Source organism: Phocoena sinus, chromosome 15 (genome assembly GCF_008692025.1).
Source record: "Phocoena sinus isolate mPhoSin1 chromosome 15, mPhoSin1.pri, whole genome shotgun sequence".
Lineage (NCBI taxonomy): Eukaryota > Metazoa > Chordata > Mammalia > Artiodactyla > Phocoenidae > Phocoena > Phocoena sinus.
This window is the reverse complement of record NC_045777.1, coordinates 18,169,305-18,197,124: the sequence shown is the minus strand read 5'-3', so window position 1 is coordinate 18,197,124 and position 27,820 is coordinate 18,169,305. Positions and strand designations below refer to the sequence as shown.

Here is a 27,820-nt window from a genome sequence, read left to right as displayed (position 1 = left end):
AGGGTGAGGTGATCCTGGCCTCTGGTGGGTGAGCACTTCTGTCTCCTTCCTTTTATTTGGTCCTTATAAATGACAACACCTGGTTGTAGATTCTGTCTGTGGTTTTCTTCTACAACATGTAGAACAGCACTGTATGTACAAATAGAACTTTGGCACGGAACAGGTGTGCAAGGAATATGTTCTGAGTGACTGGCGGAAGGAATCATGGCAGCTGTGCTCACATTCTTGGAGTGCCCTGAAGTCTACCTTCTTTCCCAAATCTGTGTTGCTCCTTTATAGTAGGGTGGAGCAGACCCTGTTGGTGCCTTGACCAAAGCCCCCCAGCCCACCCCGGAGGACACCTGGTAGAGTTTTGTTGGATGGTGGCAGCTTTGTCTCTTTCTGCCTGATGGGCAATCTCTGGTCACAGAGGGTATTTGGCCAGAATTTCTGAGGAGCCCAGGAGCAACTCAACCAATGCGGGGTGGAGTTGGTGATAAATACCCCAGCTTCCCTGCCCATTGGTAGAAAACACCTCAGGTGTAATCAGAGTCTCCAGAGTCCTCCAGGTGCCCACAGTGGCAACCCACACCCCTTATTGGCCGTCTCCTCGTCCCTGTCTCATTTCCTCAGCCCTTTGGGGGGCATCCTGCTAGCGTGTTGCAAATAAACTACTTGTACCTGAATTCTTATCTCAGCGTCCATTCCTGGTGGAGCCCAACCCAAAGCGACTCTTGGGATTTCATGTCTATGGTCAGCAGGTGGCAGCTGCGGGGCGATGGGATTCCTGCCGGGCACCGGGCGACAAGTAGGGGTTTGACTTGAATTGGTCCCTCAGAGATTTGGAGTTGGGACTGATCAGCGATGACTGGTGTTTCCAGGATGCAGAAGCTGGAGGGGAGGATGCGTGGGCATTCGTGAGTACTTGGGAGGGGGTGAAGCATCCTGTGGGAGGGATGATCTGGGACTCTGAGAAAGAGCTGTGAAACTCCTGAGCTTTCTGTAAAGAGCATTTGACACCAGGGATGATGTAGCATGCCCCTGGCCAGGACGGTGGCAGGAAGGTGCAGACACGCATGCTCAGACCCCTGTGAGTCATCCCTGGATGCAGGACCTGCTACGTAATTTGTGGGGCCCAGTGAAAGTAATAATGCAGGGCCCCTGGTTGAAAATTATTAAGCATCTCAGGATGGCGCCAGCAGAGCCTTAAACCAAACGTGGGACCGTTTTGTGCAAGAGGTCCTCTGAGACCTCACAGGTCATAGGCCCATGAAGTTGGCCCTGCCTAGATGCCTGAGCCTCCTTCAGGAGCTACATCTGTGTCCCTGATGGCTGCTTCAGGACAGCCCTAATCCGTGCTTTTCCAGGTCTCTGGTTTCCCTCTTCTCTGCGCTGGGCATTCTGCCTTCCAATCACGCAGTGCCCAGCTCAAAGTGACTGTTGTAAAGCCCCGCTGTGACCACTTCACCCCCATCTCAGAAGTATGTAAGGGCGCCCACCCCACTGACTGGGGCTGTGGTCTTCAAATCATCATCAGCAGGCCCCCTCGGGGGCTCTGGGTGTTCCCCTGTGGGTGAGCGAGGTTGTTTGCTGCATCTCATCCTCATTTCAACCGTAGCAAACTCATTTTTATCTGTTTTGCATATATATTGGACTTCCATATACGCTTCCATTTGAGGATATGTTTCTATTCATTAAAATAAAAATGGTTCTGGGGACTTCCCTGGTGGTCCAGTGGGTAAGACTCTGCGCTCCCAATGCAGGGGGCCTGGGTTCGATCCCTGGTCGGGGAACTAGATCCCACATGCCACATGGCGCAACTAAGAAATCTGCATGACGCAACTAAGAGGTCTGCGTGCCACAACTAAAAGATCCGCATGCCACAAATAAGACCCGGCGCAGCCAAATAAAATAAATAAATAAGTAAATATTTTAAAAAGTCATTCTGGAAACTACTGGCCACGAAATTAAATCCAAGCTTCTTTGCTCAGTATTTAATATCAGTGATGCTCCAGCTCAGAGATTGGCGAACATCGGCTCACAGGCCAAATCCAGTTGACCGCTAGGAAGAGTTTTTTACATTTTTAAATGGTCACATTTTAAATGGTTCCATAAATACCAAAATATAGCTTCAGTTTGGCCTCTTGCTCTGCAGAGCTCAAATATTTACTATCTGGCTCTTTAAGAAAAAGTTTACTGATCCCTGATGCAGCACCAACTTTTCTTTCCATGCTTCACTCCCAGGACTTGAGCCCAGTTACCCTACAGAGTCTGACGCAGTACCTTGCTCATAAGGGAAGCTCATCACATATAAAGCTAGGGTGACTGCATGCCCACTTTGTTGTGCTGTTGTAATTTTTCATGTTAATAGAGCCCTTTTCACTCTCCTAAGTGTCTTCTTTGGGCGGTAAATTATAGTTTACTGCCCAAATATAACTGACAGTTGAATGCAATGGAAGATAAAAAAACCACCAGCAAATTTTGTGATGAGTAATATTATCTTTGATACTTAGGGCATCTCCTAAAGAGGTTCCAAATTCTGGGTGTTTGAGTTAATACCCAGAAATGACAAACATTAGAAAAAAGAATGGCCTTAAATATAATTACTATGCTTCTATTATGTATGTGTTCAGTTTCTAGAACTAATGATTAGACATCTTTGCTTGCCTAATTTTCTTAAGGGATTTAACCAACTTATCTGATTTTTAAAAGCAGCGTGAGCTGTGTCAACAGAAATCCATGTTGGGACACAAATGCAATTTCATGCTATGTATTGAGTATTTTTTAGAGAAAGGCTATACTTAGGGGATGGAGGATGGAATTGTCCTTTCATCAAATGTTCTAGGAAATGAACCACATTGCTACTATTTGTGCCTGGAGCCCAGCATGGGTGTTTATCTGTAATGGGTCCAACTTTTAGAAGATACTGACTCCAAATGACCTGGATATTATTCAAATAAGTGCTCTTAAATTCCTTTAGTAACTAACCGACCATGAAGAATAACTCAATTTTGGACGAATGTAATTTTATCTATAAACAAGTGTGTACAGAAATCCTGAAGTGTAACATGATTTAAAAAGTTGAGGTGCGGGCTTCCCTGGTGGCGCAGTGGTTGAGAGTCCGCCTGCCAATGCAGGGGACGTGGGTTCGTGCCCCGGTCCGGGAAGATCCCACATGCCGCGGAGCGGCTGGGCCCGCGAGCCATGGCCGCTGAGCCTGCACGTCCGGAGCCTGTGCTCCGCAACGGGAGAGGCCACAACAGTGAGGGGCCTGCGTACCGCAAAAAAAAAAAAAAAAAAAAAAAAAAAAAAAGTTGAGGTGCAGAAGCAGGCTTTTTTTTAAAAAAAAAGATTATTTATTTATATTTTTGGCTGCATCGTGTCTTAGTTGCAACATGCGGGATATTTCGTTGTGGCACACAGGATCTTTCGTTGCAGCGCGTGGGCTCTTCATTGTGGTGCGCTGGTTCCTTTCTAGTTGCGGCATGTGGCTTTTCTCTTCTCTAGTTGTGGCATGCAGGCTCCAGGGCGCGTGGGCTCTGTAGTTGTGGTGCGCGGGCTCTGTAGTTTGAGGCACGCGGGCTCTAGTTGAAGTGCGTGAGCTCAGTAGTTGTGGTGCAGGGGCTTAGTTGCCCCATGGCATGTGGGATCTTAGTTCCCTGACCAGGGATAGAACCCACATCCCCTGCATTGTAAGGCAGATTCTTTACCACTGGACCAACAGGGAAAGTCCCAGAAGCATACTTCTTAATGATCTCCCTGACATACTGTTTTGTAAAATTCCTTCAGTCAAGAATCATATTTAGGGAGCATGTATGCTTTTTCAGACACTGAACTAGATGCTGGGGATGGTGCAAAGGATAACCCCACCCTTTCTCTGTCCTCCAGGGACCTAGTACAAAATTTAGTCAGTGCCCTGGCTGATATGGGCTCTGAAATCTTGAACAGGCTTATTGTTTATTGCTGTGATAAATGGCTTGAGGAAAAATAAGGCAGGGTTAAGAAATACAGAATGATGGCGATGGTGTTATTCATGCAGGGTGGTCTAGGAAGGTCTCTCTGGGGGATGACACCTGAGCAGACATGGGCAGGAAGTGAGTGCAGAAGGTCTTACCATCCTCATTCTTCATTCTTGGTTCATTGTGTTAATGTACCTGGTATATAAGGTCCTGAACTCCCTCGAAGAGCCTCAGATCTCCCCATATTAGAAGAGATGAGTTTTCTCTCAAGGCCCAAAAGAAAAGATTTCAAGAACTTCATGAGGTGTTTCAGCCCCCGTTAAATCTTTTGGTTTCCTTATGCTGTATTTACAGACAAGGTCCTCTCCTTCGAGTAAGTGAGAAAGAGGGCTTTGAGGACAGCCTTTGGGGACAGGTGTGGCAAAAAGGTGACAGTAGATTCTGGAATGTAGAGCCACCTGTATGTGATCCTGTTGAAATAAGGTAGCTGCTGTGACCAACGGCTCACATTTTTTGAGTCGTTGTCTTGGTGCCAGGCGTGGCTTATGACCCTTCTGTTGCATTAGTTCCGTGAGTTCTCCCAACACGCCAGAGATGGGGAGAGGCAGGCTGGCAGCTGAGCAGAGCCCAGTAGGGTTTAGAAGGCAGAGGTGATAGAAATGGGCCACTGGGCTGTAAACTTCAGGAAGGCAGAGACTGTCTCGCTCGTTATAGTTTCCTCAGGACTTAGCACTGTGCTTGGATATTCTCGATGCACAATACATGTTTGTTGAATGAATAAATAGCACTAGCAAAAGCACAGAGGCATGTGTGTCATATCCCATCTTTCTGGAGGCTGGAGTCTGGTCTCCCATCCTTGGTGGGGTTATCAGAGTGGAGGAGGCATGGCATCTCAGGTGAATGAGAGAGTATGTGTGAGACACAGTGGGAAAGGGATGCTAGGATCTGGAGCGGAGACAAAGTGATAAGCACACAGTGTCTTTCTCCTGGGACACAGAAGGCTCTATTTTCCAGGCTCCCTTGGGCTTAAGTTGGTACCCTGTGACAATTCTGACTGATAGAATAGTGGGAGCAACTTCGGGGCTGAGGCAGGTGGGAATGCATATGCCTCCCCGAGTCCTCCCTTCAACTTGAAACAGTAACACTGGAGACCACATATCAAGATGACAGAACTACAGGATGTAGCAGCCTGGATCTCTGAGTCATTGTATGGAAGAGGGCCACCTAGCCAGGACCAGACTTTTTATGATGGACAAATAAATCTTTGTTATATTAAGCCACTGAGATTTGGGGGTTTTATGATACTGTAGCATGTCGTATTCTATCCTGACTAATGCAGGACCAGATGGCCAGAGGCCTTGAATGTCAGGAAAGGGCTTTTTGCTCTTAAAGAGCAGTAAGTCCCATGTCTGTTGCCGCCCACATACTCAGCAGGCCTCCCACATACTTATCTTAGGTCCGTGGGTGTGGGGAAGTAGGAGAGCTCAAGGCTTCAATTGTAGGTGATTCAATGCCAAGAGAGTCTGGCTCTCTATTAGAATGGACAGAGAGTCTGGCTCTCTGTCCATTCTAAAGATGAGAACCAGGCAGATTCCTGCTGAGAAGAGCCTTCTTTTCTCTTCTCCTCTGCTGACCCAGTGGTCTTTGTGGCTGTCCAAGAATGTTAGTTGGGCACCAGAAGTGGTCCTAGCAAGAAGGCATGATCAGAGAGACAATAATATCAGGCTGGGCTGGATGTAAAATTTGTTCTGGGATGTAGAAAGCGGCTCAAACTGCAGCGACCTGTGTGATTGCTGATAGAGAGGCATGCCTTACAGATCAACACATGAGGACGGATTAAAAAAATGGTTTTAATTCAATCTCCATTTTTTAAAAAAAACAAGAGCATACTTTACATGAAACTATTCTGCACTTTGTTTTTCTGTTAATAGTCTTTTTTTTTAATTTTATTTTTGGCTGCATTGGGTCTTCGTTGCTGCACGTGGGCTTTCTCTAGTTGAGGCGAGCGGGGGCTACTCTTCATTGCGGCGTGCGGGCTTCTCATGGCAGTGGCTTCTCTTGTTGTGGAGCACGGGCTCTGGGCGCGCGGGCTTCAGTACTTGTGGCACGTGGGCTCAGTAATTGTGGCTCGCAGGCCCTAGAGTGCAGGCTCAGTAGTTGTGGCGCACGGGCTTAGTTGCTCTGTGGCATGTGGGATCTTCACAGACCAGGGCTTGAATCCATGTCTCCTGCATTGGCAGGCGGATTCTTAACCACTGCACCACCAGGGAAGCCCTTTTTATTAATATTCTTAACCTGTAATATATCATGGACCTCCTTCCACCTCATTCTCTCTGTTTGCTTGTTTTTTTTTTTTTTTTTTTGGGTACGCGGGCCTCTCACTGCTGTGGCCTCTCCCGCTTCAGAGCACAGGCTCTGGACACGCAGGCGCAGTGGCCATGGCTCACGGGCCCAGCTGCTCTGCGGCATGTGGGACCTTCCCGGACCGGGGCATGAACCCGTGTCCCCTGCATCGGCAGGCAGACTCCCAACCACTGCGCCACCAGGGAAGCCCCACCTCGTTCTCTTTAATGGATGCTTATTCTCTCATGGAATTGTGTACCGTCCTTTCTTAAGGCATTCTGCTATTGATGGACCATTTCTTTGTCTCTGATTTTCAGTGATACAAATAAGGCCACAACAGACATCCTTGTACACATCCCCTAGAACACATCCAAACATTTCTGTAGTGAAATGTCTGGGTCAGAGGGTACAAGCCTTTTTCAATTTGATAGGAACTACCAAATTGCTACCCTAAAGGGTTGTAATAATTTACACGCTGGAGAATGGTGATTTTTTTAATGGACTGATTCCCCCAAGAAACTCCGGTTTGGAGCCTCCAGATCTTTGGAACATGTGTCTGGCTCAAGTTGTTTTATTTAATCTGTGGCTCAGGTCCTTTGCAAGAAGCCAATCCAACCCGAAGGTACTCCCCTCCACAAAGCTCACATTTAAGCCCTGAAAAATGGGAGGACTTAATCCAGTCTCTATCAGATCTAAATCAGAACATTTTTCCCCTTCTGCCATTTTAAATTACCTCTCAGCTCAGCCCCAGACTGAGTAATTCAGAGTTAATGGGATATGAAAGTCATGGTCTGTGGCATTATTGCGGGTACCTAGCCAGAGGCAGGCAAGATTTATTCTCTTGGAACCCAACTAGGTTGAAAAGGGTGATAAATCATCAGGGCTATTGCGAGCTCCCCTTCTGCTGTGAGATTCATTCCAGTTTATCAGAATAATCATCTTCCCCTCTGAGGCCAGAGACAAACAGCCAAATCTGGAGCCCCACTCTGTGGTTAGAGGGAGAGAGATCGTTCTGAAATCTCTTCTCCTAGCTTTGTTTGGACTGGGGTGGGTGGGAGGCTTGTTACTTTCTAAGTGTAGTCCGGTGAAAAAACATCCGTCTGTGTTTACCCGAGATACAGGCTGGGGTTTTGTGCCGGTGAACACCGCTCGCCTGAGGCTTTCTCGTCTACCTGGGGATATCGTGCGAAAGAGGATTTGGCATCAATCACATTCTGATTCATGTTGTCCTATGTACGGAATCCAGGGACACCCTTCTCTTCAGCTGGGTCATCCCACTGTCCACCGTCTGGCGTTGGCATCCTCTTGCATCGTCTTCCTGCTGGTGTCTGGCAGCCATCCTTTCTGATTACATCATGCTGGTTTGCCGTCTTTGGCTAGACTTTCCCTTGACTGATCCCACTGCTGATCACAACGTGATACAGAGCAGAAGTCAGAAACAGATCAATGTCAGTGGCATCCTAAAGGAGACACAGTGCTCACACAGACACACAGAATTACCTGAAATAGTCACTTCAAATGTCAAGTGCTAGCATTGACTGAACACTCACTCAGGCTTGCACTAAACTGCCTTACAAGTGTTACCTCGTGTTAACCCTCAAATCATTGTGTGAAGTCAGCTGTAAAGATCGTTTTACAAATGAGGAAACTGAGGCATGGATGGGTCATTGTTGCCTTGTCCAAGATCACAGAACTAGTAAGTGGCAGTGGCTGGTAGACTACAGAGCTCGCGTTTGCTGTTTCCACGCCCATGTTTCCACAAACATTCATATACACAAATCCATATGCATACAGACATGCACAGGCATAAACATTCAGATAAACACACACCCAAACTCACATGCAGTAAGGGAGAATGTTTGGCAAAGAATCAGTGACTGAGGCTTACAACTGTTAATGAGAACAAGAGCCCTGATTCCTAGCCACCTTGTCCTTGGTTTTTTTTTTTTTACATCTTTATTGGAGTATAATTGCATTACAATGGTGTGTTAGTTACTGCTTTATAACAAAGTGAATCAGTTATACATATACATATGTTCCCATATCTCTTCCCTCTTGTGTCTCCCTCCCTCCCACCCTCCCTATCCCACCCCTCTAGGTGGTCACAAAGCACTGAGCTGGTCTCCCTGTGCTATGCGGCTGCTTCCCACTAGCTATCTGTTTTACGTTTGGTAGTGTATATATGTCCATGCCACTCTCTCACTTTGTCCCAGCTTACCCTTCCTCCTCCCCATATCCTCAAGTCCATTCTCTACTAGGTCTGTATCTTTACTCCTGTCTTATCCCTAGGTTCTTCATGACATTTTTTTTTCTTAAATTCCATATATATCTGTTAGCATATGGTATTTGTCTTTCTCTTTCTGACTTAACTTCACTCGGTATGACAGACTCTAGGTCCATCCACCTCATTACAAATAGCTCAATTTCGTTTCTTTTTATGGCTGAGTAATATTCCATTGTATATATGTGCCACATCTTCTTTATCCATTCATCCGATGATGGACACTTAGGTTGTTTCCATCTCTGGGCTATTGTAAATAGAGCTGCAATGAACATTTTGGTACATGACTCCTTTTGAATTATGGTTTTCTCAGAGTATATGCCCAGTAGTGGGATTGCTGGGTCATATGGAGTTCTATTTATAGTTTTTTAAGGAACCTCCATACTGTTCTCCATAGGGGCTGTACCAATTCATATTCCCACCAACAGTGGAAGAGGGTTCCCTTTTCTCCACACCCTCTCCAGCATTTATTGTTTCTAGATTTTTTTGATGATGGCCATTCTGACTGGTGTGAGATGATATCTCATTGTAGTTTTGATTTGCATTTCTCTAATGATTAATGATGTTGAGCATTCTTTCACGTGTCTGTTGGCAGTCTGTATATCCTTTTTGGAGAAATGTCTATTTAGGTCTTCTGCCCATTTTTGGATTGGGTTGTTTGTTTTTTTGTTATTGAACTGCATGAGCTGCTTGTAAATTTTGGAGATTAATCCTTTGTCAGTTGCTTCATTTGCAAATATTTTCTCCCATTCGGAGGGTTGTCTTTTTGTCTCGTTTATGGTTTCCTTTGCTGTGCAAAAGCTTTGAAGTTTCATTAGGTCCCATTTGTTTATTTTTGTTTTTATTTCCATTTCTCTAGGAGATGGGTCAGAAAGGATCTTGCTGTGATTTATGTCATAGAGTGTTCTGCCTATGTTTTCCTCTAAGAGTTTGATAGTTTCTGGCCTTACATTTAGGTCTTTAATCCATTTTGAGCTTATTTTTGTGTATGGTGTTAGGGAGTGATCTAATCTCATACTTCTACATGTACCTGTCCAGTTTTCCCAGCACCACTTATTGAAGAGGCTGTCTTTTCTCCACTGTACATTCCTGCCTCCTTTATCAAAGATAAGGTGACCATATGTGTGTGGAATTATCTCTGGGCTTTCTATCCTGTTCCATTGATCTATCTTTCTGTTTTTGTGCTAGTACAATACTGTCTTGATTACTGTAGCTTTGTAGTATAGTCTGAAGTCAGGGAGCCTGATTCCTCCAGCTCCATTTTTCGTTTTCAAGATTGCGTTGGCTATTCGGGGTCTTTTGTGTCTTCATACAAATTGTGAACTTTTTTGTTCTAGTTCTGTGAAAAACGCCAGTGGTAGTTTAATAGGGATTGCATTGAATCTGTAGATTGCTTTGGTAGTAGAGTCATTTTCACAATGTTGATTCTTCCAATCCAAGAACATGGTATATCTCTTCATCTGTTTCTATCATCTTTAATTTCTTTCATCAGTGTCTTATAATTTTCTGCATACAGGTCTTTTGTCTCCTTAGGTAGGTTTATTCCTAGATATTTTATTCTTTTTGTTGCAGTGGTAAATGGGAGTGTTTTCTAGATTTCACTTTCTGATTTTTCATCATTAGTGTATAGGAATGCCAGAGATTTCTGTGCATTAATTTTGTATCCTGCTACTTTACCAAATTCATTGATTAGCTCTAGTAGTTTTCTGGTAGCATCTTTAGGATTCTCTATGTATAGTATCATGTCATCTGAAAACAGTGACAGGTTTACTTCTTCTTTTCTGATTTGGATTCCTTTTATTTCCTTTTCTTCTCTGATTGCTGTGGCTAAAACTTCCAAAACTATGTTAAATAAGATTGGTAAGAATGGGCAACCTTGTCTTGTTCCTGGTCTTAGTGGAAATGCTTTCAGTTTTTCACCATTGAGGATGATGTTGGCTGTGGGTTTGTCATATATGGCCTTTATTATGTTGAAGAAAGTTCCCTCTATGCCTACTTTCTGGAGGGTTTTTATCATAAATGGGTGTTGAATTTTGTCGAAAGCTTTCTCTGCATCTATTGAGATGATCATATGGTTTTTCTCCTTCAATTTGTTAATATGGTGTATCACGTTGATTGATTTGCGTATATTGAAGAATCCTTGCATTCCTGGGATAAACCCCACTTGATCATGGTGTATGATCCTTTTAATGTGCTGTTGGATTCTGTTTGCTAGTATTTTGTTGAGGATTTTTGCATCTATGTTCATCAGTGATATTGGCCTGTAGTTTTCTTTCTTTGTGACATCCTTGTCTGGTTTTGGTATCAGGGTGATGGTGGCCTCGTAGAATGAGTTTGGGAGAGTTCATCCCTCTGCTATATTTTGGAAGAGTTTGAGAAGGATAGGTGTTAGCTCTTCTGTAAATGTTTGATAGAATTCGCCTGTGAAGCCGTCTGGTCCTGGGCTTTTGTTTGTTTGAAGATTTTTAATCACAGTTTCAATTTCAGTGCTTGTGATTGGTCTGTTCATATTTTCTATTTCTTCCTGATTCAGTCTTGGCAGGTTGTGCATTTCTAAGAATTTGTCCCTTTCTTCCAGGTTGTCCATTTTATTGGCATACAGTTGCTTGTAGTAATCTCTCATGATCCTTTGTATTTCTGCAGTGTCAGTTGTTACTTCTCGTTTTTCCTTTCTAATTCTATTGATTTGAGTCTTCTCCCTTTTTTTCTTGATGAGTCTGGCTAATGGTTTATCAATCTTGTCTATCTTCTCAAAGAACCAGCTTTTAGTTTTATTGATCTTTGCTATCGTTTCCTTCATTTCTTTTTCATTTATTTCTGATGTGATCTTTATGATTTCTTTCCTTGTGCTAACTTTGGGGGTTTTTTTTGTTCTTCTTTCTGTAATTGCTTTAGGTGTAAGGTTAGGTTGTTTATTCGAGATGTTTCCTGTTTCTTAAGGTAGGATTGTATTCCCATAAACTTCCCCCTTTAGAACTGCTTTTGCTGCATCCCATAGATTTTGGGTCGTCGTGTCTCCATTGTCATTTGTTTCTAGGTATATTTTTATTTCCTCTTTGATTTCTTCAGTGATCACTTCGTTATTAAGTAGTGTATTGTTTAGCCTCCATGTGTTTGTATTTTTTACAGATTTTTTTCCTGTAATTGATATCTAGTCTCACAGAGTAGTGGTCGGAAAAGATACTTGATACGATTTCAATTTTCTTAAATTTACCAAGGCTTGATTTGTGACCCAAGATGTGATATATCCTGGAGAATGTTCCATGAGCACTTGAGAAAAATGTGTATTCTGTTGTTTTTGGATGGAATGTCCTATCAGTATCAATTAAGTCCATCTTGTTTAATGTATCATTTAAAGCTTGTGTTTCCTTTTTTATTTTCATTTTGGATGATCTGTCCATTGGTGAAAGTGGGGTGTTAAAGTCCCCTAATATGATTGTGTTACTGTCGATTTCCCCTTTTATGGCTCTTAGTATTTGCCTTATGTATTGGGTTGCTCCTATGTTGGGTGCATAAGTATTTACAATTGTTATATCTTCTTCTTGGATCGATCCCTTGATCATTATGTAGTGTCCTTCTTTGTCTCTTCTTATAGTCCTTATTTTAAAGCCTGTTTTGTCTGATATGAGAATTGCTACCCCAGCTTTCTTTTGGTTTCCATTTGCATGGAATGTCTTTTTCCATCCCCTCACTTTCAATCTGTATGTGTCTCTAGGTCTGAAGTGGATCTCTTGTAGACAGCATATATATGGGTCTTGTTTTTGTATCCATTCAGCCAGTCTGTGTCTTTTGGTGGCAGTGTTTAATCCATTTACATTTAAGGTAATTATCGATATGTATGTTCCTATTACCATGTTCTTAATTGTTTTGGGTGTGTTATTATAGGTCTTTTCCTTCTCTTGTGTGTCTTGCCTAGAGAAGATCATTTAGCATTTGTTGTAAAGCTGGTTTGGTGGTGCTGAACTCTCTCAGCTTTTGCTTGTCTGTAAAGGTTTTAATTTCTCCATCAAATCTGAATGAGATCCTTGCTGGGTAGAGTAATCTTGGTTGTAGGTTTTTCTCCTTCATGACTTTAAATATGTCCTGCCACTCTGTTCTTGCTTGCAGAGTTTCTGCTGAAAGATCAGCTGTTAACCTTATGGAGATTCCCTTGTGTGTTATTTGTTGTTTTTCCCTTGCTGCTTTTAATATGTTTTCTTTGTATTTAATTTTTGCCAGTTTGTTTAATATGTGTCTTGGTGTGTTTCTCCTTGGATTTATCCTGTATGGGACTCTCTGTGCTTCCTGGACTTGATTAACTATTTCCTTTCCCATATTAGGGAAGTTTTCAACTATAATCTCTTCAAATATTTTCTCAGTCCCTTTCTTTTTCTCTTCTTCTTCTGGAACCCCTATAATTCGAATGTTGGTGCATTTAATGTTGTCCCAGTGGTCTCTGAGACTGTCCTCAGTTCTTTTCATTCTTTTTTCTTTATTCTGCTCTGCAGTAGTTATTTCCACTATTTTATCTTCCAGGTCACTTATCCGTTCTTCTGTCTCAGTTATTCTGCTATTGATCCCTTCTAGAGTATTTTTAATTTCATTTATTTTGTTGTTCATCGTTGCTTGTTTCATCTTTAGTTCTTCTAAGTCCTTCTTAAATGTTTCTTGCATTTTCTCTATTCTATTTCCAAGATTTTGGATCATCTTTACTATCATTATTCTGAATTCTTTTTCAGGTAGACTGCCTATTTCCTCTTCATTTGTTAGGTCCGGTGGATTTTTATCTTACTCCTTCATTTGCTGTGTGTTTTTCTGTCTTCTCATTTTGCTTATCTTACTGTGTTTGGGGTCTCCTTTTTGCAGGCTGCAGGTTCATAGTTCCCGTTGTTTTTGGTGTCTGTCCCCAGTGGCTAAAGTTGGTTCAGTGCGTTGTGTAGGCTTCCTGGTGGAGGGGACTAGTGCCTGTGTTCTGGTGGGTGAGGCTGGATTTTGTCTTTCTGGTGGGCAGGTCCATGTCTGGTGGTGTGTTTTGGGGTGTCTGTGGACTTATTATGATTTTAGGTAGCCTCTTTGCTAATGGGTGGGGTTGTGTTCCTGTCTTGCTAGTTGTTTGGCATAGGGTGTCCAGCAGTGTAGCTTGCTGGTCGTTGAGTGAAGCTGGGTGTTGGTGTTGAGATGGAGATTGCTGGGAGATTTTTGCTGTTTGATATTACATGGAGCTGGGAGGTCTCTTGTGGACCAGTGTCCTGAAGTTGGCTCTCCCACCTCAGAGGCACAGCACTGACTCCTGGGCTGGAGCACCAAGAGCCTTTCATCCACATGGCTCAGAATAAAAGGGAGAAAATGTAGAAAGAAAGAAAGAAGATAAAAGAAAATAAAATAAAGTAAGGTAAAATAAAGTTATTAAAATAAAAATAAACAACGGACAGATAGAACCCTAGGACAAATGGTGAAAGCAAAGCTATACAGACAAAACCTCATACAGAAGCATACACATACACACTCACAAAAAGAGGAAAAGGGGATAAAATAATAAATCTTGCTCTCAAAGCACAACTCCTCAATTTGGGATGATTCGTTGTCTATTCAGGTATTCCACAGATGCAGGGTACATCAAGTTGATTGTGGAGATTTAATCCGCTGCTCCTGAGGCTGCTGGGAGAGATCTCCCTTTCTCTTCTTTGTTCGAACAGCTCCTGGAGTTCAACTTTGGATTTGGCCCCGCCTCTGCGTGTAGGTCGCTGGAGGGTGTCTGTTCTTCACTCAGACAGGTCGGTGTTAAAGGAGCAGCTCTTGCTCACTCAGGCCGCGGGGGGGGGGGGTCGGGGGTCGGGGGGGGCACGGGGTGCGGGGCGGGCCTGCGGCGGCAGAGGCCAGTGTGACATTGCAGCAGCCTGAGGTGCGCCGTGTGTCCTCCCGGGGAAGTTGTCCCTGGATCCCGTGACCCTGGCAGTGGCGGGCTGCACAGGCTCCCCGGAAGTGGGGTTCGGATAGTGACCTGTGCTCACACACAGGCTTCTTGGTGGCGGCAGCAGCAGCCTTAGCATCCATGCACATCTCTGGGGTCCGCGCTTTTAGCCGCAGCTCGCGCCCGTCTCTGCAGCTCTTTTAAGCAGCGCTCTTAATCCCCTCTTCTTGCGCACCTGGAAACAAAGAAGCAAGAAAAAGTCTCTTACTTCTTCGGCAGGTCCAGACTTTTCCAGGACTCCCTCCCGGCTAGCCATGGTGCACTAACCCCTTCAGGCTGTGTTCACGCCGTCAGTCCTCTCCCTGCGCTCCGACCGAAGCCGAGCCTCAGCTCCCAGCCCCGCCCGCCCCGGCGGGTGAGCAGACAAGCCTCTCGGGCTGGTGAGTGCGGGTCGGCCCTGATCCTCTGTGCAGGAATCTCTCCGCTTTGCTCTGCGCACCCCTGTGGCTGCGCTCTCCTCCTCGGCTCCGAAGCTTCCCTCAGTCTCCACCCCCCAGTCTCCGCCCTTAAAGGGGCTTCCTAGTGTGTGGAAACCTTTCCTCCTTTACAGCTCCCTCCCACTGGTGCAGGTCCCGTCCCTATTCTTTTGTCTCTGTTAATTCTTTTTTCTTTTTCCCTACCCAGGTACGTGGGGGGTTTCTTGCCTTTTGGGAGGTCTGAGGTCTTCTGCCATCATTCAGTAGGTGTTCTGTAGGAGTTGTTCCACGTGTAGATGTATTTCTGATTTATCTGTGACGAGGAAGGTGATCTTCGCGTCTTACTCTTCTGCCATCTTCCCCCTCTCTCCCGACACCTTGTCCTTGAACGAAACCTCCTCACATGGCTTACTGTAAAAAGTTAAATAGACAAAAAAAAGGCATTGCTAGACTTGTTTGAATTTGGGATGTTACCTGGGGAAGGCTGGTGGTGGTATCTGCTGAGGCCACTCAGAATAAGCTTGACATGGTGTTTGGACGTGGGTCATACAAACTTGGGGCCTGTTTGCTTCAACGTGAGGAGCAGGGCCATCCCTCAGGCAGACTCACAGTAACTGAGGTTAGGATGACCCTGGTGTTAAAAACCGTTACAGGAGTTTTCTGTCTGGGGCCAGATTTACAGGAGAATGTACTGGAAAAGTCTGCTCTCAGTCTAGGGAAGACAGTCCTTGATGTTTGAGGGCGCCAGGCTGAGATATGTCCATCGTACAGTAGGCTTGGTCTCGCTGGTGGGACTGGAAGTCTTTGCAAGTCTCCCTCTTCCAATCCACACCTGCTTCTTTTGCAACCTTAACATGTCTGATTAGACTATAACTTGGACCCTCAGGTCCCGGAGGCATCTAGTTCTGCTCACATGTGTTTTCTCAGTTCTTCTGATCCAGTTCCTATTAATTTCCTAGATTCGATTCACACAAGGAGATCTTGAGGGACACTTTGTTCTATAATCCCCAAGTGCTGAACACAGTCACTGTAGGAGATGCTGTTGATGTCCCTCACATGTCCCATCAGCCAGCCCTGGAGGTCACCTGTAGACCGTTTCCATGTAGTCCAAAGGCTGCCAGCAGATTCTCTGCCATGATATTCCTGGCTAAGGGAATATGTCTAGCCCTCAAACAGGGCAGGATGGCAGTGCTGAGGAATTAGTGCTCTGCGAGCAGTGCTGGACCAACGAGCGTGTAAAGATGCCAGCTCCCTTGCTCCTTGGGGAAGCAGCTCTGATGCGCACACCAGAGTCTCCTGGAGGGTCCCCAGTGGGACTGAGCCCCTGTTGCCCACAGAGGTAACCTACACCCTTTATCAGCTGCCTCCCTTTCTCACTCTTCTCCACTCCCTCCTGGCGCTTCCTGAGATCACCTCCCAAATAAACTACTTACACCTAAATCTTTGTCTCGGGCTCTGCTTTTAAGGGAACCCAGGCTACAGAGCCACCTTCAGTCTTTCCTCTGGAACAGTTTCCATTGTTCTCTTGCTTATCATATGACCCAGCCTCACCTTCCTCTTATCTGAGGCCCCTTTTAACGACCTTTCAAAAGCACTCAATCCCAGAGTTAAGAGCACAAGCATTGAAGTCAGACAGATGTGAGGTGGAATCCTGGCTAGGTCACTTATTGATGATGTGACCCTGAGCAAATTACTCTCTGGACCTCGTGAATCTTTTAAACAATGCAGATAAGGATTACCACTTTCAGAGCTGTCAGGAAGAATCAATGGGATAATGTATGCAAAGAGCTTAGTGCAGCACTTGGCAATTAGTAGGTGCTCAATAATGTCTGACAGGCCTTCCTCTCCCTCTGAACAGAGGCTGGTTTCTTTCAGCCATTGGTGCCAGAAGATCTTGCTCGTCCTGACTAAAGGCTAATACTCAAGCCATGGCTGAGCCCTGTGTGGGATTGGAGCAGTCAGGAAGGGCACTGGTGATATGGCAGGCCCGCCAAGCACGTTCACTGACCATGCTTCTCTCTTCCTTTTTAAAACGAATTAATTAATTTTTGGCTGCTTTGGGTCTTCGCTGCTGCACGCAGGCTTTCTCGAGTTGCGGCGAGCAGGGGCTACTCTTCGTTGCGGCGTGCGGGCTTCTCATTGCGGTGGCCTCTCTTGCTGCGGAGCACGGGCTCTAGCCTCACGGGCTTCGGTAGTTGTGGTGCACGGGCTTAGTTGCTCCGCGGCATGTGGGATCTTCCCAGACCAGGGCGGCTTGATCTTCTGATTGGGGCCACTTACTCTTTCCCAAAGAAGCCCTACCTTTTCTTAGATCTGCACTTTTGCTTGCCCAGTTCCATTTAGCTGGAATGCTTTTTCCTTCTCCATCCTCATCTGTCGAAATCCCACTTAAACTCTCATAGTGTGTATAAATTAAGAAGCACACCAGATTCATGTAGAGAGCTTCTTCAAAGTACACATATCTAAGAATTGCCCCCAGAGACTGATTCAGTACATCTGCCATGGAGTGTGGGCCTGCGTATTTTGAGAAAACTTCTCAGTTTTGATGTTAAACACACCCCTAAGGAAGAACCACTGGTATCATCCATAGAGCCCAAGTGATGGAGTCAAACAGACTCAACTGCCTTGTGACATTGGGCAATCTACTGAGCTTCTCTGAGCCTCAATTCTCTCATCTGTAAAATGGGGACAATAATAATGCTTATCCCAAAGAGTCACTAGGAGGATGAAACGAGAGACTAGAGGTGGTGCTCAAGAAAAATTATATCTATATTCAAACATCCCTGATCCCCCACCCAGAAGCAGTCACTTCCTCCCATTTTCCCATCTTGCTGTCTGTACCTCTATTACAGCACTTAGCGCAGCGGTCCTTCTATTAAAGTCTCGCAGTGTGTGAGTCACTCCCCACTCCCACGCAGAACACGAGCAGCTGAGGGCTGGGGACACAGGGGTTGTGTATTATCTTCCATGTGCTCCTACGGTACCTGGCACGGTGTCTTGCATGGAGCCCATGCTCAATAAATGTTTGTTGATTTGAATATAAAACCATAAGAAACCAATGTATATGGTTATGTTAGGTACCTGCATGATGTGTTTTTAAACAGGCTTTTGATTACTCTTAATGTACAGAAAACTGTTTCCTACTGACAGTGCATTTGGAAATTGCCAGGAGGGCAATAAATATGCACATAAAATCCAGCTTTGCTCAGACCTGGACAGAATCTCTTTGGTTCCTGGGACTTCTGTTTGCCAGGCACCCACAGGGGCTGGGGCTGTCCCTGGGCTGCCTCCTTTTTTTAAAAAAATTTTTATTTATTTTTAATTTATCCTTGGCTGTGTTGTGTCTTCGTTGCTGCACGCGGGCTTTCTCCAGTTGCGGCGAGCAGGGGCTACTCTTCTTTACGGTGCGTGGGCTTCTCATTGCAGTGGCTTCTCTTGTTGCGGAGCACGGGCTCTAGGTGTGCAGGCTTCAGTAGTTGTGGCGCGTGGGCTCAGCAGTTGTGGCTCTTAGGCTCTAGAGCAGAGGCTCAGTAGTTGTGGCACATAGGCTTAGTTGCTCCGTGGCGTGTGGGATCTTCCTGGACCAGGGCTCAAACCCGTGTCCCCTGCATTGGCAGGCGGATTCTTAACCACTCTGCCACTGGGGAAGCCCGCCAATTGATTTTTGACAAGGGTAGGGGGTGCATCAATGGAGAAGAAAGTCATCTTTAACAAATGATGCTGAGACAGCTGATGTGCACATGCAAGAGAATGAGGTTGGACCACAAGCTCACACCATAGGAAAAAAATAACTCCAAATGGACCTAAATTTAAGAACTGTGGGGGGAGGAGAATGGAGAAGAAACCGTTTAATGAGTAAGGGCTCTGGGGTGATGGAGGTGTTCTGGGACTATAGGTAGAGGTGGTGGTTGCACAACACTGTGAGTGTTCTAGATGCCCCTGAACTGTCCACTTTCAAAGGGTTAATTTCATGTTATGTGAATTTCACCTCACTAAATTATTATAACAACCAAACAGAAAATGCAGTGTGTGATTTGTGATCAGGTGTAAGAGGGACCCTCATACGTTGGAGCTGATTTCAACCTTGAGCTCCTCACTTCCAGAACTTTGGTCACATGACCCAAGAAAGAACCAGGAAACCAGGCAGCACACCGGGGGTAACTGGCACCAGAAAACTAGGTCGCACAATGGCCTTGACTTTAGCCTGCTGTTTTCTGCTATAAAGTTACTACACATTTACTTTTGGAAAAAAAAAAAAAATAAAAAGAATGCTCATGTGTCCTGTGTTTTTGCCCATGCCCTGGCCATGGTGAATCTTTTAAAAGCGTTAAAAAGGAGGTGGGGGGCTTCCCTGGTGGCGCAGTGGTTGGGAGTCCACCTGCCGATGCAGGGGACACGGGTTCGTTTCCCGGTCCGAGAAGATCCCACATGCCGCGGAGCGGCTGGGCCCGTGAGCCATGGCCGCTGAGCCTGCACGTCCGGAGCCTGTGCCCTGCAATGGGAGAGGCCACAACAGTGAGAGGCCCACTTAAAAAAAAAAAAAAAAAAAGAAGAAGGTGGGGTAGGAGGGAACCATTAAGCCACCTGGGCAGCAGTATTCTAGGCAAAGGAACCAGAGCATGTGCAAAGGCCCTGAGGCAGGGGTATGTTTGGTGTGTTGGAGGTACCAAAGAGAGGCCATGGTGGTTGCAGCAGAGTGAAAGAGAGGGAGGGATCATGGTGGCCTGATTGAGCAGGGCCTCATGGGCCACAGTGAAGACCAGCATTTTCTTAGTGAAGAGGAAAGCGAGCCAAGGGTTGGAGCTGTAGAGTGACTTGATGTGACTTCATAATCTCATTTCATTTTTAACAGGACCTCTGTGATGGAGAATAGAATGTAGATGATTATACAAGTGACTGATTAATTACAAGTGTGATAAGAGCTAGGAAGGAGAGTCCAGGTGCTTTGGGAATGCAAAACAGAAGACCCTGGGAGTTCGGAGATGACTCTAAGTAGATATGGTGCTGATAATACTCCCTGCCGGGGATGCTTTGGGAGTCTTCCTCAAGTGGGGCATCTGAAGCATTCCGCTGGCTGTGAGTCTGAAGAGGGCTCACTGTGCTTATCCAGCCTCATGGGAGGAGGAGAGGGTGGGAGTCAGGCTGGTGAGCCTCAGGACACTGCAGGATCTGCCTACCTCACCGTCTTTCCTAAGATGTGTCAGGCACTCGAGGCCCCTGATGGCTCTAATTGAAATCCTCTCTGTCACTGAGATGTCAGGTGAGACAGCTCCTGTCCCTAAATGAAGCCCTGGCTGGAAGTTTGACAGCCCCCGCTGGGAGGCGATCCTGCTGCTTAATCCCCCAAGGACAGACAGAACTGGTCACACCCTCCATGGCATCTTGCATCTTCTGGCCTGGCCTGTGCATCCAGGAGACTCAGTGGTCACAGACCTTACAGATGAAACTTGTGTCTGATAACTATCCCCCAAGCACCTCTGTATCAGTCGGGGTCAGTGGGAAGCAGACACATACTCCAACTAGGTTAACTCAAAGTGGGATTAATAAAAGGGCTATTTACAGCTGTGTGGACAAGGTGTAGGGAAATCGTAAGGGGTAGACCATTACCTGGGGCTAGTAACAGTGCTCCTTTCCCCAGGTCCAAAGGGAAGGGGCAGGAGGAAGTACCAGATACTGGAGGTGGGTGGAGGGAGTCATGGAGAGACAGCCGGGGATCAGAAGCTGGGTCCCTTGGCTGAGAGACACAGCCAGACCTAGGCAAGTTTGCAGAGAGGCAGCTGGGGAGAATCAGTACCCTGAATGCACTCTCCTTCCTTCCTCTGATTCCCTGCCAGGACTCCATGCTGGTCAAGCCTGACCAGAGGGCAAGGGAGCCTGTTGATGTGGTCCATACAGGTAGAGGAAGGATGGTGAGTGGAGCTGGAAGAAAAATGAGAGATGGCCATGTTCCTCTGGGGTAGTCCTGCCCTGGGCACAGGGTCCAGAAATAGATCAGACACAGTCCTTGTCTCCAAGGACCTCTCAGTGACATGAGAGTGGGGCCAAAGTGACATCCAGTAGGGTTAGTGCTGGGATAGAGGGATGAACAAATTGCACAGGCTTTCTGGTTGTGTGGACCATTAAACTGGGGAGGGGTGCAGAGGGGAGGGGTAAAGGGAGGGATGCTTGACTGCTCTCCCAAGTACACCCACAGTGGCATGTTTACAACATTTTTTAAGATGATGGGAGGATGTGAGAGTTTTCAGACTACACGGATAACAGCAACAATGCAGCCTCACAAGCTTCTTGCGGAGATTAAATAAGATCCTGCATGGATATAAAGCAGAAACTAACACACCATTGTAAAGCAATTATACCCCAATAAAGATGTTAAAAAAAAAAAAAAAGATCCTGCATGGAAACTGCCTAGCACGGTACTTGGCATGTTGCAGGGGAACTGCAAACGGTAGCCCCATCACCATCTTTGACCTTTCGGCCTCCTCAGGGTGGTCCGGTCAGCTCAACCAAGTTAACAGCAAGGTAGGGGAGCCTCTGAAATCTCGGCCCAGTGACTCTGTGATTTGTGTGGCTACCATTTGTTTTCTAAATGAATTCTTTTTTTATTCTCCTTTATTTATTTTTAAAAATATTTTATTTATTTATTTGGTTGCATCGGGTCTTAGCTGTGGCACATGTGCTCCTTAGTTGTGGCAGGCGGGCTCCTTAGTTGTGGCATGCGAACTCTTAGTTGCGGCAGTGGGATCTACTTCCCTGACCAGGGATTGATCCTGGGCCCCCTGCATTGGGAGCGTGAGATCTTAACCACTGCACCACCAGGGAAGCCCCTGTGTGACTACCATTTGTTTATTTAGTGCTTGCTCTGTACCACACACTGTGCTAAATGCTTTACAAGTATTATCACAACTTTCATGGGGGGGGGAATATGTGGATAATATTATTTATTCATTTTTCTTCCTCTTGTGCCTCTTGTGATGGTTTAAAACCATGCCTGCAAATTCTTTGACACTCTTCCCGTTGAGAGGTGGGGGTCTATGTCCCCTGCCCTTGAATCTGGGCTGTTCTTAGTAACTTATTTGTAACCAGTACAATGCAGTGGAATTGATGCCGCATAACTTTGGAGGATAAGTCAGAGAAAGCCATGCAGCTTCCACCTGGTCTCCTGGGACATGTAGCTGGGGGAAGCCAGGCATCACACGGGGAATCCAGCTACCCTGAGACGTCCATGCTGGGGAGGCCACGTGTGGGCACTTTGGTCCAGCCCAGATGACTACCAGCATTGTGTGCCAGCCATGTGAGGGAGCCATCCTGGATGTCCAGCCTGGCTGAGCCTTCAGATGACTGCAGCCTCAGCTGCCACCTGACTGCAACCCCTGGAGAGAGTCCAGCTAAGCCCTCCCCGAACTCCTGACCAGTAAAGTCACAAGTGAAATAAAATGGCTGGTGTGGGCTGCTAAGTTTTGAAATAAAGTTTTATACACTGCTGGTAACTGGAACACCTCCCCACTCTTTCCGTTCCCCAGACTGACTTTATACCTGGCCATGTGATTGATTTTGGCTATTGGGATGTGAGTGGATCCCAACTAAAAGTTTGAAACGTGCTCAAGTGATTTGGCCAGCCCTCTTCCACTCCTGTGATGAATCACGGAAAGATCACGCCCCAGATACCTGCTTCCTTTCATCCTAAAATGAAAAAGACCTGAACTCAATCTACAGCCTGAAGCAGAGCTGCCCCAGATGACCTACGGTGCTGTGAGAGAAATAAATGCTTGTCGAGGTAAACCGCTGCGATTTGGGTGTTGTTTGTTAGCCCGGATCATCACAGTAATAGCTGACTAAGATAAGACTGGTGATAACGCTGTTATTCCCTTTCCCAGATGGTAAAACAAAGCATAAACAGATTAAATGAACTGCTCAGGGCATAGCTAGAAAGGAAGAGTCTGCAATTGTAACTCTTTTAACCATTGTCTCTGGAAAGTCACATACACGAATATGTAACAAACGGACCCAAATGTGTATCCAGCCTCTCCGCTCAGTCCCTGCCTGGGCATCTGTGGTAACTTCAGTTCCTGGAGCAGCTGAGGACACTATAGGTGAATAAATAGCCACGGAAAACCTGTTTTCCAGCATCTAAAGCCTCAACCATGAAACCTCAGCTGGATGGTCTGTTATCCTTCCCGGAGCACAGAAGAGGTGGCCAAGTGCTTGGAAATATCTAAAAGCTCTGCTGCAGCCTAAACACATAAGGAAAGCAGGCAGAAATCTCCTTCATTCTTCCTCCTCTGGTCTCAGAGGTAGGGCATTTTTAAAAGCGTTATGAATTTATACACATTTTGATGCATTCAGAGTTGGGGTAAAATCTGTTTGTGTCCGTGGCTGTGTTCGGGTGTGTGTGTGTGTTGCATCACAAAAGAACAATTGGGAGAAAGTGGCTAAAGAGGGGTTGTTAGCAGATACGGTGGCCACAGGGGTGGTGCCAGAGGCCTCTGCCCGGCTCGGCGCCTGACTCGGCCCTCCCGTCTTGTGGCTGCGGTTCCACCATGACTCCCAAAGGCGGCTCCAAGCAGCAGTCCGAGGAGGACCTGCTCCTGCAGGATTTCAGCCACAACCTCTTGGCCAAGTCCTTGGTGCACTTCTTCGGGAACGCCCTCATCGTGTCTGCCATCCCCATCTGGCTATATTGGCGAATATGGCATATGGATCTTACGCAGTCTGCTGTTCTGTATAGCGTGATGACCCTAGTAAGCACTTATTTGGTAGCCTTTGTATACAAAAACGTGAAATTTGTTCTCAAGCACAAAGTAGCACAGAAGAGGGAGGATGCTGTTTCCAAAGAAGTGACTTGAAAACTTTCTGAAGCTGGTAATAGAGAGATGTCTCGGAAGGAAAAAGATGAAAGAATCTTGTGGAAGAAGAATTATGAAGCTACAGCATTTTCCATCTTCTATAATAGTAACACCCTATTTCTGGTCTTGGTCATTGTTGTTTCCTTCTTTATATTGAAGAACTTCAACAGCACAGTGAACTACATTTTGTCCATAAGTGCTTCCTCGGGCCTCATCACCCTCCTGTCTTCTGGCTCCAAGTAGACCACGTCAGCTTCCCCCCCCCCGGCTGCCCTGGCTTTGTATCTATGGGTGGCCTGTGGTATATGGAAAAGTAGCAGGGTGGTCAGGGTGGAAGACACGCAAGCTGTTTTTATAAGTCAGGAGTTTGAGGGTTTGAAAAACCCAACAAAATGTAATTCAGTATTTGTTTATTGGCTCTTTTTTTTTTTTGACAGATTATTGAAATTAAATGAATTGAAAGGGGGAAAAAAAAAAGAAAGTGGCTGAAGAGACTGGGCTTTGGAGTCAGTCAGTCCTGGATTTAAATATGACACCCTCCATTGTGTGACCTTGGACAAGATTTGCAGCCACTGAGTCTTAGTTCCTTTATCTTATAAGTAGGAGGCTGTAATATCTGAGTAAGGGATGGGATTGGCCTCCAATCCAATAATGTCTGTAAAGCACTTACCATCTTGTAGGGGCTCAATGAACACATACACCCTTTTCCCCTCTTGTCATCTCTTACGAATAGTGGCTTACAAATTGTGGATTGTGGGACTTTATGAGGACTTTCTGTGAACTCTGCTGGCATCAGGGGAGCCGCCCCCACTAGGGATGAAGCAGGAGAGAGCTCCTTTGCTGACTGGGACCTGGGTCCTGCAGCTCTGACTCTGACTCTGTAAGTCTACACGTCCTCTGACTAAGCCCCAAAAGTCATTGAGGTACAGAGAAGAAAGGGCTTAAACTAGGAGACATTTGAGCCTGGGTTGAAACCCTGTCTTTATGATTTATTAGCTGTGTAACCTGGATAATTAATTAAACTGTCTATGCCTTGTTTATTTCCCTCTATGTGAAATGAGCGTCATTATCTGTATCCTGCTTCTCAACATATTATCTGTGCTCAGCATGGTGCCAGCCACCTAGTAAATGTCATGAGGCTCAAACAGAGTAACACATGAGTAATTGCCCAGCACATAGTAGGTACTCACTTAACACTGGCTTCCCTGCTGGTACTGTTGGTATAATGGCAGGACTTTTTTTTTTTTTTTTGGCCACGCCACGCGGCATGCTGGATCTTAGTTCCCTGACCAGGGATCGAACCCGGGCCCCCTGCAATGGAAGCATGGAGTACTAACCACTGGATCGCCAGGAAATTCCCAAGGCAGGACCTTTCAAGGCAGGGAGCTCAAGAAATTTTAACTGAATCTGAGTCATTGCTGTAGTAGCGCTTTTAGAGCACTTTGGTTACATTTTGAGGAAGCTTGGGGTCTAGAGTCTGTAAGTGGGCATTTGCAGAGTCTGGCTCTGTCTGCCTTAAGAGACATGCCTGTCTCCTCTCTTTCGCACCTCCTATCCCCATGCCTCCTTCAGCCTGAGGGTATTTACCTATGTTGTTCCTGTTGCTGTGAGGGCAGAAGTCATCATCATCCTTGTCAATGCCATTAACGTCATTACCACCATCATCATCCTCATAATGGCCATCAACAATATCACGATTATCACCATAGTCACCACCACCGTCACCACGACCATCATCCTAACAGCATCATTTTAGTCATCACCACTACAACCACAATAACCATTACTGGTGCTCCCACTGTTTATGAAGTCCTTACTCTGTACTGTACTGTCTACTGTAAATGCTTTGTCTTATTGAATCTTTCTAACAAATCTCTAAGGTAATTGCTATCTCCATTTTGCAGTCAAGGCAACCAAGACATGCAAGGGTGAAATAATTTGCCCCCAGTTAACCATCGGTGGGGATATGATTCAAATCCAGATACTATTACTCCTAGGCTAACTTTCTTAGCTTGTAAGTAGAACTACTCCTTCTCTCCATCTTTTACCGAGTTAACCCACCCTTCAAATCTTGGCTCATATGTCCTATCCTCGGAAGTCTTCCTTGACTGCCTTCACCGCCATTGTAAGCACACAGCGCTCCTTTGAAATATTCTTCACACTGTTTATCATGATTTGTAATTTCGCCTTTATTTGTGTAGTTATTGGATTAATGACTGTCTCCTCCAAGCTCCAGGAGGGCAGGGACAGTGGGCACTGTGTCTTCTTTTTGTGCTGTCTTGTGACCCGCATCCAGAGAGGTGCGGCTCAGACTCAGAAGTCGACCGTATTGTTGGGTGAATGAACCCTGCCTCTATCATTAGCCTCTCTGCGGTCCTGCTCCCTGGTTCTCTGGTCTTTCTAAGTCAGCTTCCTTTCTAACTCGTCTTCTGCTGGGCAATCTGGGCTCTAGCTGAAGCAAGTGACATCCTCCTCCTTGGATGGATTATCACCATTATCTAGGTAGACTCCAAAACTTCTCCAAAATTGGCTCAGAAACAGGGGGTCATTGAGAGTGGACAAGTTGGGGGTGAGGAGAATCAGGAAGCAGGGAGACCAGGCTGTTGTCATAAGAAAGACCTACCAAAGAGGCCATGGGTGGATGACCCTCAGTGCCAGTGGTGGCACTGGGGACCAGAGTCAGCAACAAAGCTAAAAACTGTCCTAAGGCAGAAATGGCTAGTCCTAGTGTCTGGATGGGTGTGGGATACCACCAGTTGCTCTAAGATGTCAACTTTGGAGGAAGAATACAGCATGGTGATATCTACAGCCTTGATGGGCATCCCAGTCTTATCTCCCTGTGGACGATGGGCTCTCTTCTGTGTCTTGCTTGTGCATATTTCTTTCCTCTGCCTGCAGTGCCCTTTCCTGCCTGTTTCTACCTGGAAAACTCCTACTCACCTTCCAAGGCTCAGATTAAAGGACATTTTTGCAGACGTTGTTGCTGGCTCAGGGCTGCCACCACATCTTGGTCAGATCTATTCTAAACCACGTGCCACACTGAGTTGTCAGCACGTGTTTATGTGCCCATTTGCACCATCACTATGAGTTCTTTGGGAGCAAGCTTGGTTACGTCCTTTTTCTTCCCCTGCATCTCGGATGTGTCCTCCCCTCCCCTCTCTTCCTTTTCCTCCCCCAATATCTATCCAACTCCTACAATGCTGTAATGTGACATGTTCTCTATTAATTATCAGAACAACAACAAAGGGAGACAGAGGGGTCAGGGAAGCAGGGGAGGGGGGCTCTGACTTGGCTAATGACAGCTTTAGCCGAGGTCAGGTCTTGCAGAAAGAGGAGCATGACGTCTTTAAGAGAGCCAACACCCCTTCCTTTCCACCTGGATCTCTTGACACCGACTATTTGGTTTCCTGACACACTTCGGTTCACCACGCCTGACTTTGAATTCAGATGTCACATCACTTGTATGGAGTGAGCAGACCAGAAAGTGGGTGTAACGATAAAAGTGCCCCTGCGTGTGGGTTTCTTTTTCTTAACTGTGTTATTTATAGTGGAAACGAGAGGAGCAGTGGGTGGTGTGCAGCTGGCCTCCCACTCAGCCCTCTGCTGCAAACGCTTCCCGAGTGGGGGAATCTGGGTGCTGTACCCGCTCATCTGATGACATGATCACTTTAGTGCTGCAGCTCCGTTAGACTCTTGGCATTGAGCTTGGTGTTAGAAGTCGGGGTACCGCACGTAGTCTGGAAAAGGCCGCCAAATACCCCTGGGTTCTTTGACCATCTCGCCTCTTCAGACTCAGTGCTGGGACTGTAGGGACCTCACCACTGACCACCCAGCAATTTTCTCTTCTTCTGGTTCTTATCTCTTCTTGGTTAAGTCACTTAACCTCTCTTTGCCTCATTTTTTCTCACTGTCAAATGAGGATTGTGATAATACCTAACTCACAGCATTGTGGTGAGTATGACATGATGTAACATATGGAAATTACTTAGAGCAGTGCCTATCACATAATAAGTGCTACATAAGGGTTAGCAACGCTGACTACCATTCCA

The 27,820-nt window shown here is 46.0% G+C and overlaps 1 pseudogene; it reads left to right on the top strand.

The window, feature by feature from the left end:
- The first annotated feature begins 23,465 nt into the window (after positions 1-23,465).
- Positions 23,466-24,024, top strand: LOC116740538 (annotated as a pseudogene).
- Positions 24,025-27,820: the final 3,796 nt, after the last annotated feature.